We start from the raw sequence: 13,746 nt of genomic DNA, 5'->3' as shown, positions 1-13,746 counted from the left end.
GAGGTCTTGGTGTTTAGCTAACGGAGATACATTCCTGCTGCATTCACTGGGTCAGTCGCTGAGTCTGGATCAGCAGAATCACACTCGTGAAGAGCATCTTCGTAAAGGCGCGTGCAAAGCCAGCGCGGGGCAGCGCCGAGGAGGCAGGCTGGTTTGAAATCCACGAGCAAAGCCTGGGCCCGGGAGCCTCAAGCAGCTTTTCTGCTCCATTCTAACAAAATAATGAGGGTTTGGTTGGCATTAGTGTTCACAGCCGTCTAGCGTGGCTAGCGAGTGCTGGCAGTGCCGTTAATCTGCGTCCGGCTCTGGCATGCGGCCGTAGGGTGTAACATAAAAAATGAAACCGACAAATCCCGCTCGGCACTTGCTCCGGATGCCCTACCGAGGCGGCGGGGCCGCGCTCGGCGGTGTTACACCCCCCACCCGGGCCGGAGCCCCTTGTGCCACCTCGCCCCCTGCGCGGGGGTCCAGCCCGCCGAGGCTGGGAGCGCGGCCCCCGCTGGCCCCGCCGCGGTCCCCGCCTGGCCGCCCCTCGCCGCCGTGGCGGCAGCGGGGCTCCCCGCCCGCTCGGGGCGGGGCTGCGGGAGCGGCTGGGGCCGCCGCCTCCCGAGGGCGGGCCGCCGGTGACAGCTGGGAGGGAGCCGGCGCTGGCAGCGAGGTGCGGCCGCCGGACGGTGCGTCGCCGCCTGCTTGCCGCTCCGTCCGCATCGCGCCAGCGGGTCCCTCGGGGGGAAGCGGGGCAAGGGCTTGGCGGGGCCCTGCCGCCGTTGCTGGCCGCGGCGTGGGTGAGTAGCGGCGGCGGGAGGCAGGGGTGGGTGATGCGGGGGCGGCGCGGAGCACGGGGTGGGGGATGGATGGGTGGGGGGATGGATGGATGGATGGGTGGATGGATGGATGGATGGATGGAGGATGCCGCCGCACTCAGAGACTTTGATGGTGCGAGGTGCCCGAGGGAGAAAAGTGCAGCCCGGGGTGGGCCGGGGCCGTGCGCGTCTCCGCTCGCCCCTCCGCGCCGGTGACCCGACGGGCGAGGAAGCCCCGAGAAGGGCGGCCGGTCCTTGGCGGGGCCGGGCGCTGCCGGTGCCCAGGCGGGAGAGGCGGCTGCTGCCCGCCGAGGGGGCCAGCCCGGCCGGGCCCTCCACCTGCCCCGGCGCTCCCGCAACTCCCCCGCAGCCAGCAGCGAGCCGGGGCGCGGCCGCGGCAGGGAAGGGAGGGCCCGGGACCCCGCGGCTGAGGGGGGTACGACCCCTCCGAGCCCCGGGGGGCTGCCCGTGCGCGCCCATCGCTGCCGGCCTCCCCGCGGCCGGTGCCCGCCGCCGGTCCCCGCGGGAGGGGACAGGGATAACGGCGCTCCGCGCCCTGCCCTGCCCTACCGCCGGGCCGTACCTGCGGCTCCGGGGGGCGTCGGCGGGGCAGGCTGAGGGGGGCTTGGACCTGCTTGGCAAGCCCAGCCCTGCTGCTTGGGTTCTCTAAGAGCAAATCTGAGGCCTGCCCTTGGAGGGCTTGCGGGATGAGGCCTTTTTTTTTTTTTTTTCCAGGGTGCAGGCTGGCAGATATTTACATAATATCTCTGCTTAAGAGTGACCTCTTCCCTAATTGGAGGCTTCCTTTCCATTTTCTATGGCAACACTACAGAGCACATCACTCCAGGGGGTTGGATGAGAGGAGTATCTGCAGGCAGTGTCATTTTTCTGTGTTGGTTGCCCCTTAAGACAGGTTTGTGCTAGTGAATGGGCGAGATTGTGAGGAAAGTTCTCGCCCTCGGCTCTTGAGGCAGCCGCTGGGTCAGCGAGTGGCTGCGGGATCTCTACATAGAGAGAAGGTGGAGTGGACACAGGTGTAACAAACGAGCAAGAATTATTTTTGTTAGGTATTTGCAAATTCTCAGTCGCATATTAGTGGCCTGACTGATGACTTCCCTGTGCCACACTGTCTAGTCAAACAGTCCTAAGATATGATGCTAATTCAAACAGATGGTATTTATTTTTATTATTTATTGATTTTAAAAATTCATAGGATTTTTAGAAGGAAATCCTAGCAGATTTTGTTAGGGGGAAGAAAATGAGTCCCGCTTCATTTCAAGAATCCTTCTGCTCCCCGAGATCCCTGCCCTGTGCTTAGAACCCATCATGTATACACGGTAATGGCTTTTCTTACATGATCGGTCTCACTGACAGTAAGCATGATGTGCATATGTATTTATGCAGGAATGGGATTCTGTAATGCTCATTAGGGTCTGCTGTGTTTCATCTCCATGAGGTGCCAGTTTCTGTTTCAGGTTTTATATGGCTAGAGGTGCATACACGTTGTGTTGGTTTTCCAAAGTCTGCTGAAAAGAAATGTTTTCTGATTGTAAAACGCACTAATTCATGGTACGGTTAGGCAGGAGGGTTTTTATGAAGACTTTTGCATTCTACCTAATTATCTTTTGAGATGCTGTTTCTGTTTTGTATTGAAAATACGCATGCCTTACTATTTATAGTGCTAAAATTAGTTATTGTAATAGAGGAGCTGTGATATTCTGTAGGGCTTAGAACATTTTCTTTCAGTCCCTGCTCTCTCTATTTCTTGGTCCATTGGGATGACTGTTTCTTGCACCTGAGGTAGTGTGGGGTCTTTCTGGGTTTGGATTTTTTGTATTTGAATGGGTGCAGGTAGTGAGTGTTTTAATATGAAGTGAATAGATATGTTGGTGTTTCAAACAGAGGGGCCGACAATCTTGTATCTTCTAGAGGTGATGATTCTCCTTATGGGGTGGAGAGACCACTGATGAGAGAGGTGCTCCAAAAATTTAAGGTGGGCACCCCCTAGGACTCCTTCACTGAGGCATTGGGCCTTAAGTCTGCTACTGGCTGAGATACTAGTACTGTAAGAAGCCATTGGTATAGAAATTTGCCCAACATATTTAAGTTCTGCTGCATGCAGATAAAGTCTTTTCTTTCCTTTTTCTTTTTGGAAATGCTTAGCAATTCTCACTCTCCACTTAAATGTATGTTCCTTTAGTGTCTTTGATTGTTGTTATGGAAACGCAAGAGTTGGAAATATCCTCAAAAGAGGCCATGGGTTGAACCTGAGGTAAAAATGAGGCTTGAATTGGAGGAGATGTGCAGTGTTAAAATGTTACTCTTAGTATGCAGTGAGAGAATAGAGGTTCCTCATTGTGATTTTTCTGTTAGAGGTCAATCTCGTTCAAGCCTCCTTACTGTTTTCCATAGTTAGTATATTTGTGTCCCCAGCACCATCATTGTTACAGTTTATCCCAGCTCTGCTGTCAGTTTCTGCTTTTAAATATTATTTGTCAACATTTAAATGTTTACAGCTATTTTCATGTATAGATTTTTTTTTTTAACATTTTGATTAGATTGTGATAGACAATAGGAGTTGTAGGAGTAGTAAATATATTGAGGAAAGAAATGGGCCTGGGCCACATTTCTGGACAGCATAAGGACAACTTGAGCCGGCAGAAAATAATGAAGAATGTGAGGCTGAATGGCCTCTTTGTATAGAAGCAAGGTTGGTTGCATGCTGCCTCCTGCCTAAGAGGATATATGGACATGTACCACTGAGTACCGTGTTTCAATTTATTTATTAATTTATTAATTTTGAGCTAAGGTTGCTCTGCCATCAAGGAAACAAACCATTAAATCCTTCCTCATGTTCTTCTATGTAATCCTGATTATTTTTTCCTCTCAATTTTCATGAACTCTATTCTGCTTCATTTTGGAGGGGCAATATGCAGCCTTAATTGCAGCTTTGTGTACTGATATGCATAAACATGTTCCATCTCTTTTGTTTTTCGTTAAAAGAAGGTTCCATATTTAGAACAGTTTCTGATTTATGGTACTTATTCCAATGTTACTCTGCATTAGTCAGGAAAATCAGTTTCATAGTTGTTGTTTCATAGTTTATTCACATGTTAAAATAAAACATCATGAGTTCATGATCTAAAAAAGTCCTTTTTTCAATCTTGGGAAGGGTTCCTTCACCCTGTATGCAAATTCTGTAATTTTCTGTTTAACTTTTGCTGAGATTTTTTAAAATCTAAAACTTTTTCAGCCCTAACTTCAGTAACAGGGAATGTATCTATAGTAGTTCAATAAAAATGGTAGAGATTAATTCTTAATGGGAAAAATGGAGCTGTAGTAGTAGTTTAAACTAATTTTAACTCATTCTATTTCAGTAATAGTTCCATCCTTTGCACATTATTTTAGAGGTGTGCCTGATACATATGATATAAAAACATAAGCATACACACACATGTAGTCGTTTTTGTGCCATCCTCTAAATGTGGTGAATAACCTGATTGACTGAAACCAATTTCTAGGGGTGAAAGTCTGAAAGTTAAACAAAAATCACTTAAATGGTGAAAAGTTTAGAAATAGTGAATTGACTTTTATATTGATTATCCCCTCCTCAAACAGCACAGCCCACATTGGTTTGCTTTGCTTTGGGTTTGCTTTGCTTTTAGTGGAAGACAGTTGAACAGCATCTTTGTTTTGTTTTGATGATGACGGGAGAGCTCTGATGTAAATATTACTTGTTCTGTTCCTTGCAGATGTTTTTAAAAAACCTATATATTTAGTCTATGAGCTGGCATTCTGTAATCAGTGTAAAATTAAGAGGGGAGCTATTTATATTATCAGCTCAATGTGTATTTTTTCATGTGTCGCTTGCTTGTTCCTACTAAATGCTGGACACAGCCACAACTGCAGGAGAATCAAGATGTCTCTCATAACTCTTTGAAGTTTTCTGCAGTGTTTTCTTCTGATCTTTAATTCACCTTAACAACATTTTGCCTGTTCTCTAGCACCCTACCTTGAAGGTAAGGAAAATGGCAGCTGTTTCAGAACGTATATTTTTCATATACCTCAGTGCCATTTTGACTCAACTTTTGTCCTCATGGATAACGGACAGTTGTCCTCCATATCAGTTGTCTTTGACAAGATATTAGTATTGAACATTTTTAGTTGCTCTTACAGTAGCTGTTACCTTTCCATTCAGCACGGAAGTGTCAATAGTGTCACACGGCTGTAATTTGCAGTTTCACTTTTGATTCAACACTGATGTTAGGCATGTGCTGCAGATGAAATACACGGCTTCCTGGGTGTAACTTCAATAAATGGTGTGCCTTTAGCTAAGGTAAATGTGGTTGTCAGCCTTCATTATGGACACTGGCTGCATATCTGGTTGCTTTGATTTCACTGTGCAGGTGATAAGGTTATTTCCCCCTGCCGTGTGTATAATGCACTCAAGTTTAATACTTACATTGTTTATTCATTTTAAGATGAGGTGAGCCAAGTGGCATGTTGGTGTAATTGAAACTGAAGGATTCTTGTTATTATCTGTATGGTGAGAATAAGAGTGAGCCACTGCAGAGCAGTCTTCCTTGGGTTCTTCCAAAATTACCTTGTTTCTCTTTAATGATCAGAACGAGGAACCTCTTATCTATCTAAAGTAGACCTATTTTAGTAAGACCTTCCAAAATGTCAGTGATTCTGAGGCTGAGATTTCATCATCCTTTTCTGTTTTCTATCTATTGCAGTATCCAGCATCTGCTAACTATTTATTTACTGCACCATAATGCTTCTTGTGCTAAGAAAGTGTCAAATATTTTGTATTTCTTCTCACTAGCTTGCATGTGAACTGCCATCCGAAGGTATAAGCCTTGTTTTCCTGTGAACTACCAGTTTTCTGAGCAAGCTTGCTCTTCATGTTTATAAATACTTGTGGCAATGTGAAGCACTTGCATCCTTCATCTAATCAGGACACGTTTCTGGGCTAGAGGTTTTTACTTTGTAAGACAGTGATTCCTGTTGTTTGAGTCTCTAAGCTGCAATTGCTTGTATGATTTTGAAGTAACTCCTTCACATAGTTCTGCAGTATCTGAATGTAAGTACACCGTGATCCCTATCAGGATGGAGAGAGTGCATGGTGATGTGTTGCTTCTTTAGATTGCTTAGAAATGAGAGACAAAACACCAAGAACACAGCTTTTTCCCTATCCAGATGTAAAGCACCACTTTCACAATGTTTTTACCTTATGTTGATCTACTTTGAGTCACATCTTGGTATTTCCTGTAGAACAGATTGTGCCTTAATCATTCATTGCTAAAGTTACTAGGTATAGACTATGTTATAATTATACTCTCGCGAATTTATTGTAGCAGACCTTTAGTTCTTATAGAAGAATTCAGACATTTTTCTTTTCATATCTGTTCTTGACCTCTCTGTTTCTTAAAGCAAAAAGAATGATCTGCAAGTGCATTTTATCCCAGCTTCATTATCAACGTGCTTTGGGATTTAGTAATTTTTAAGAAAGATCAGAGAAAAAAACTGTGTGCGCTATGGCAAAAGAAAATAACTCAGCTGACCAATAAGGGTGGTGGACTTAATTCTCACAAAGGCACATTTCAGCTTCTCTGTGCAGCATAATCCTTCTAGAAGATAATGATCTTATTAGCTTTTGCATGAGGCTTTGGCCACTGCTGTGTAGGGTGGGGAGGGAGGATGGGATGCTGTAGCCCAGCACTCAGTGTCTGTTCTGGTAATTCGGAGTCTTTTAGTAAAGTGGTGAACTCTTACTACATACTTCAGTTACATTTGCTGTAGCCTGGCTTCCTACAGAAATGAGGCTTAAATGCTTCTTGGTCCCTATGACTAATTTTTGCATTTCTTGGCCAATTTCAAACTGCATTTGTAAGAAGGGTTGAAGTCTCCAAGATGAATCTGCTCCAGAGCTCAAGATGTATATACTTGACTGGGAAGGTTAGATGAGCCTTTTTGTATTTTTAAACCAGTTTCACTGTTGAATGGCATTAACTTATATTCTCTGTAATGATTTACCTTGAAAAAATGAATATTTTGGGGCTATTTCTTTTATTCCTGACATCTCATTATATTCCATTATTAATGTTTTCTGTTGTTTTTTGTTGAGGTTTTGGGGTGTATGTGTGCCTTTTTTTAAAAAAAAAAAAATTGTCATTGCCTATTACAATTTCTTGGATTTTTTAGATTCTACATTCTACCAGCCACAAAGTCAGGGCTATTACTACCTCTTGCAGTAAAAACACAAAGCTTTCTTGCATTCAGCTAATGGAAACAACTCTGCCTTTATGTTAATATCAAATATTCTGTGTATGTAATGTTTTTTGCATATTTTTTTTTACTGTTGTCCGCTGTCTAAGAAAGCCTAAAATATTTTGGGTTTTCTTCTACATTTTCTTTTCCCCATCTTTTCATCTTAGCCTTTCCTAGATGACCTCTGCTCTAGAAGATAAATGTCTATTTCTGCGCCACAGTGAGGAACCATGACCACAGCCATGGTTAGATATATCTGAGCTAGAGTTAGTCTGTTTAGCTAGCTGTTAGGAATCTAGCTATTGGGTAACAAAACAGTGGTTTCTAAAAGTAAAACCAGCAAATGCAGAGATTTTTTTGTGCATTCACAAATGTGCATTCAGAAAATACTTCAGAGATTAACATACAGATAATTATGTTTGTAGAAATGAACTAGATGAAATATAAGATTCCTGCATACTAGCACTATAACATAATCTCATAATAACTCCAGGTTATGCTTTATGAGAGGTTGTATTGGAGATGTGTCCAATTTAAACAGTGTTTAAGCTCTAATCGGGGTACTTATGTACTTCATATATATATTGTTCAGGAACTGAGAGAGGCTAATCCTTCAAAGAGCACAAAAGCAACACAGGATTCTACTTATTTGCTATTTCCTCACACAAAGCAGAGGAATATCTAAAACCTTTAGAGGAAGTTACCTCCATATCACTGTAGGTAATAAATACTGTCCAATTCTTACAGATTTAGATCTGTAAACTTAAAATCCTCTTGGATGTCGGTAAAGCAGAGCCTTAAATCTCATGATTGTCAAGAAGGATAATTCTTATCTGCAGAAAAAGCAAAATATACTGCAGGTTTGCGCTTTCATATCTAGTATATCTAGCATATCTGCATCTGATCCAAAAATACATTACAGGTTTAGCTGCCACAATCAGCTGTAAATGACATGTGGAGTAAGGCAGCTGGAAAAAATCCATGGTCCTGCACTGGAATGCAGTAATTGCCAGCTCCTTACTGGGAGGTGGGACCAAATGCGTGAATCTATCACAGCGTGAAGCTTAGATCTGCAGAATAACTATCCTACTTTAGTTATTTCAGATACTCCGGAATAACCTCTCTGTTCCTCAAGGAAGTTATTTTTATTGGTATATGAATATGTTGGGAGACAGAAAAATTAAAATGGATGATGTATTCTGAACTGACTGTAAGAGAACAACTATTTTCATGACCAGTTTTCTTGTGACAATAAGCCTGAAGAAGATGTATGGAAAATAGGTAAGTCAGCAATTGTGAGAAAGATGCAAAAGGAGGTGAGTGAGTTAAAAGGATATGTTACAGAGAAAAGAAGAAACAGTGGGTGTCTATGTAGGCAGCCATGTAATTCTGTTTTCGGTTATAACTTTTTTTTTTTTTTTTAATATGTGGAAGGAATCATCAAGGCTTATATACATTCTTTAGTAATGAAACTGTACAAAGGGAAGTTCTTATTATTGAGAGTTCTTGAATTACACAAAGCAGTTTTTCTTTTCCCCATCTTCTATTGCCTGACATACACCCCATCCTACAGGTGATATAAGTTGTCACACGTCCTCTCTTGCAAGAGTTGTAGCTTTTTAAATAGAAAAATAAGAACCCTCTTGGTACTGACTGGTTTGATTCTGATCTCAGCTACAGTCTGTGCGACATGGATCCAACATCCATACATCCATCAACTTTATTGCATGTGTTCTGGATTTACACTGGTTGTGAATAAAAACTTGTCTAGGCACAGAGGTTGGCAGTAGTAGTTACACTCGTCGTGACTGTGACCAGCAGCTTTACCTCTGTGCAAGGTAAGATCTGCCACAGTTTCTGGGGTTTGAATACATATATATCCTTCTTTAATCTGCAGTAAAGTCTAAAAATTGGATTTTTTCCTAGCATTTAGCATGGCTCATGCTACAAGTATTTCTGACTGATGAAACCTGCCCTGAAAGGTGGGACTGTGAGTGCATGCTTGTATGTGTTCTGAAGATTTTAGTAGACAAATGTGACTTAGAGGCCACAGTCCAAAACTTTAGCAATTGAAGAGGTGCACAGACCTTCCTTCTGGTATAAAACTAACCCAGTACATTAGTGAATTAGAACATAAATAAATTCTGTCAAGTTGCATTGTACTTCTGAGACTGATTAACCTGCCTGTGAACATCTGCCTACCTTTCTGGGATTTCCTTGATTGTGTTTAGTTTTGTTGTCAGTTCAAGATGAGTTCAAGAGCTGAGCCCTTCTCGTTTGGACTGCCCTAGGACTTATTTCTTAGCATTTTGTCAGTAAGCTTTAGTGTTTCTGGGAAGCAGTATTCTTAATCCACCAATGTTTGACTTTCAACTGCATGTGCTCTTTGTCCTATTTGGTGGCAGACCTCAAGCCTGGATGCAGTTTTCCAGAGGAGGGACTGTATATGTAGAAGGCACTGGAGATGCACAAACAATTATGTGTTTGTTTCTGAACCTCAGAGGCATTGACAGGCCGCAGGGGGAACTTCTGTGTGCTAACCTGGCAGAATATGTGATTTTGCCGGTACTGATGATTGCTGTAGGTTCTTGATAGACTGACACTTTGGGTGCAGGACAGGCAGTACATACTCACTGCATCACAGTACCTAGTAGATATTGGATGACAAGAAATGGCTGTGCATTTGAAGCAGGGGAATTCTTGTTGTGTGTGCATGCAAGGCAGTTACTATTGCTCTGTGAGTGCTGGTTTATCGTTCACTACAGGTCTGCAGCTGAGTGTTGGAAAGCCAGTGTTTGGTGCAAGGCCGACTCAGTCAGTTGCACAGATGATGCTCCTGGCCGCTGTACGAATGAAGGAAATAGGTTTTGAGACTGGTCTTTCTGAATGATTCTATCAGTAACGTGTGTATGCCTGCAGCTTTCATGTTGTATGGAGCACATAAGCAGGAAAGACTGATGCTGTTACATTTATAGGTCGCAGCTGACCACAGTTGTCTTCAAGAGTATCAGTGTGGAAATCCTCAGATGTTTTGTGTTGGGTGCTGAGGTCTTTCTTAACTGTTTTTGGCAAATAGGATTTAACTTTCTCCAAAAAACATATCAGGTTTTCTTTCTTCATGTTTTGAGAACTTTCTTGTTCATTTTTGCTGTGGCTTGTGAAGCTGGCCTTGGCTCCAAGGCCTTTGGAAATGCGTGCCATGTGCGATTTAGCTGGCTGAAGGTGCTGCACACAAACACCATTGGCACGGGATCATGACCCACTGTTGTCCACGTTGTAACTTAATATGCAAATACCACATAAGTCATTCTGGGGACAGTGGGGGAAATCTCACTTTTTTATCTTTGTACAAACCACTGTTGCAGAGGTGATAAACATTTAATCTTAAAATAAATTTTGGGGAGGTGGGAGTCCACCTAATTGTGTTCTGAATCCGTTGAAGCGAACTGCAGGTCTGTTCAATTAAATTTTGCACTTCTTTCTCTGGTTTTGTAATATTGCAGTAAATGGGCAAATGCTGTGGCTTTTGTGTTCAAAAACATGTAAACAATTGATTATTTTTTTTTTATTGCAAGAAAAAAAACCCCAAAAGATAGCATTTCTAGTGAAAATAGGTTGCATGGAGGCCTCAACCTGCAAGATGTGGCCAGACTTGTGTATTTGCATGATGCCTTGAGTATGCTGGTAGTGAAGCTGTGCAATACGTTTCAGAATTGATACCTACATCACTGCAACTAACAAAGAGACAATCTGCAAGTTGGATCAGAATTCAACTCTGCTTCCATTCCTGAGTGTATATGTGGGGAATAATAGCCTCTGTACAGAGATGTATTTCATCTTTTAATGCCAGGGGAGTTTCATCTGCTGCTTCTGTGTTTGAAATGCTCGCTGTGGAAGTATGTCAAGGAGACAAAACTATCATCCTGTTCCTGATAATGCAGAAAGCAGAGTGCTCAGAACTGGTTGTTGTTCAGTTATCCTTCTGCCTATCACATGGCAGGAAAGGAATGAATTATTTTTGTCATCCTTCTACTTGAGATACTGAGCCAGCAGGAATATGCTGTGTTCATAATGTTGATCTGTATTGTAAGTTGGAGCTCAGCTTTGCATTTTCTAACATGACTAAAACTCATTCAAGTTTTGATAAGTGGAATTTATATTCAGATGTTTCATGTCTCTGTACAATAATCTGCATATTATTCTATACTTAGTTGGTACTCCTCCTCTTCTTCCTTCATAGCATGGTTCCTCAGTTGTTCAAATTTTCTTCCTTCTTTATTCATGAAGCACTTAAGCTTCATGTGTAACTTGAATTTCAGCTTTTTCTGATATCTGTTCCATTCTGCATTTCCCTTTTACATAATTGCTTCTTTTCTTCCATTGAGATTATCTTTCTCTGTAGGCTGGAATATAAATTTCAGTCCGCACAGATAATCTGTGCATTTGTGTCATACACTTTTATTAATATTCATAATTCATGTTCATATGCAAGTTTAATCATAAATGTTAATATCAGATTTAAATATACCTGTCTAATGCCAAAGAAACACATTTTGTAATAAATTTTACTGTGGCTGAACATGGGATTTATCTTTCTGAGTTCAATATCAGCTTTCTAGTTGAAGATCGTGTTGTGTTGGATGACTTTAAATTTACAGAGAATTTACAGTGGTTTTGTAATGAAATTTTTCTGAATTGCCCTTACACTAAGAAAACCAATTTTTTTTTCTTGTTATCAGCAAGCTACTGATTTTCTGATTTCTGATCTTGCTTTACATTAGCTTACTACTACCTTGCTACTTTTTTTTTCTCTTTGAGTGAGTGTAATCACACTTCTAAATTTGAAATATATTATAATTTTTTTTTACTTAGAGTCCAAGACTCAGTCTACACGCTCAGTCATTGTTAATGCCAGGTTTTCCACCGACTCTATTGTTTGCTTCTTGGACATATAGATTAACTTTCCTGAGTTTGGGAAGAATGCTAAAAAATCAGTGTTTGAGTTTAAAAAAGCAGCATTTATAAAAAATCAGCTTCAGACTAACGGTGAATGGTGCTTGTGAGATGGTTTGGTGTCTGGCCCTTACTGTGCAATTTGGCCCAATGGCCAGTTGTGAAACAGGATTCATGTCGCCCTCTCTCCCAGGCTAAGCAACGTTAAAATGAATGTTTTGTGTGAACAACTGAGCGAATACCAAAAGTACTGATTAATTGGTGAGAGTGTACAATGTTTCAACTTTTGGGATACGTTCAAACGCTGTCATATGTAACTACTATTTGGCTGTTTTAAATTTGAAGGATTGAAAGTAACAGGTTGATTGCTGTATATGGAGGGAAGTAAGGAGAATTATCTTCTGCTTCCTTTTCATGTTGCTTTTCCACTTTTGCAAAGGGCAGCTTTCCATGTTTCCCATGGAGGCTTAAGGCAAGAAAATCTTGGCAATAAAAGTCATCACAGAAAGCTTGGGTACCAGGTGGGGTGCAATATGTGAAGTGTTTACATTGCATTCTCATGGTGCAGAAACAGTGCCTTAATTGATAGGTGCACCACAGGGTGAAAAAGATGATGGGATTCACATTCTGTCTCATTCCCACCACAAAATAAAATCTGTGATCTATTGGTATGAAATAGTTAAACAAGATAAATACTTAGATTGCCAGTCATCAACCTTGCTGTTTACTTCCCTTCTTCCCATAAACTTTTTATTCTTTACTTTTGCTAAGAAGAGGCCACTATTTGTTTTTTCCTGTCATTGTGGGTTTTGGATAAAATATTTAAGTAAAATAAATTTAAACTGTTTTTCTTTGAGGCATCTCATTGTTTCTTTTGTGAAGAGCTCAATTAGTGGAAGAACTTTCCACTGGACTATAGCCTTAGCTTTGCAGGGAAATAATTAGCATTTGAAGCAGAGATACCATGTTTATGGTGTATTGGCCTTGTTTGACTTTTGGAATACCGTATCTCCATTCCCGGTATGGTCACTGTTCTCTGAATCTTGAAATCTGTGGACTTGATATAGCAACAGAGAAAGGCATCCTAGTGCCCCAGAGAAAATGTGATAAACTGAACTACATCCCTTGGCACTGCATTTTTAGTGCTTTGTGCCTATATACAGTATCAGTAGACACACTGTAAAGAAAGCAACTAGTGACACTGAAATTCAAACTGTTCTTATACATATATATTACAATCGTTTATTGAGGTGATCTTTGAGCTAGCAGCCCTTTAAATGTAGCCAAATCTACAAACAGCAGGTACTGAAGTGTGTATGACAAATCATAATGATGAATCCTGAAATTCACTTCTGTTAGTAGTTGGGACTTTTATTATTCCTGTCCTGGTCTCTTACATTGCTGTTTTACATTTCTTGCTGTGCTTGATTTCAAACAGTACTATGATTGTATTCGGCAAGGAGTTTACAGTAGGTGACAGGTCAAAAAACATGCTCTGAAAAGCTTCATCCTTTTCTCTGCTCCACCTTACTATCTATAATCTTAACGTGCTACTTTTTATGTACACCTTTTGTCACTACAGCTGTCTTTCAGCATGGAGCAGTGAACTAAACTCCTTTTAGAATTTCATTAACACTACTTCTGATCAGTTGGCAGATGTTACTGAGTGACCGACGCTCACCCTGGCCCCCGCTGATCCCCAAGTGCCATATGTGTC

General features: G+C 41.7%; 1 protein-coding gene across 6 annotated transcripts in view; it reads left to right on the top strand.

Annotated features, from left to right (window-relative positions):
• Positions 1–606: 606 nt before the first annotated feature.
• The window catches only part of JAKMIP1 (janus kinase and microtubule interacting protein 1), a 249,911-nt gene continuing 236,771 nt past the window's right edge, over positions 607–13,746 (top strand). For 3 of the 6 annotated variants that reach the window (XM_056338882.1, XM_056338874.1, XM_056338881.1), the window contains exon 1: positions 607–785. The gene's annotated coding sequence lies outside the window, so the exon portion shown is untranslated. The remainder of the gene's footprint in view (positions 786–13,746) is intronic. The other 3 variants (XM_056338883.1, XM_056338899.1, XM_056338889.1) reach the window with 1 other exon arrangement.

This window comes from Falco biarmicus, chromosome 1 (assembly GCF_023638135.1).
Source record: "Falco biarmicus isolate bFalBia1 chromosome 1, bFalBia1.pri, whole genome shotgun sequence".
NCBI lineage: Eukaryota > Metazoa > Chordata > Aves > Falconiformes > Falconidae > Falco > Falco biarmicus.
Note: the sequence above shows the minus strand (reverse complement) of the source record. Positions and strands in the feature narration are given on the sequence as shown.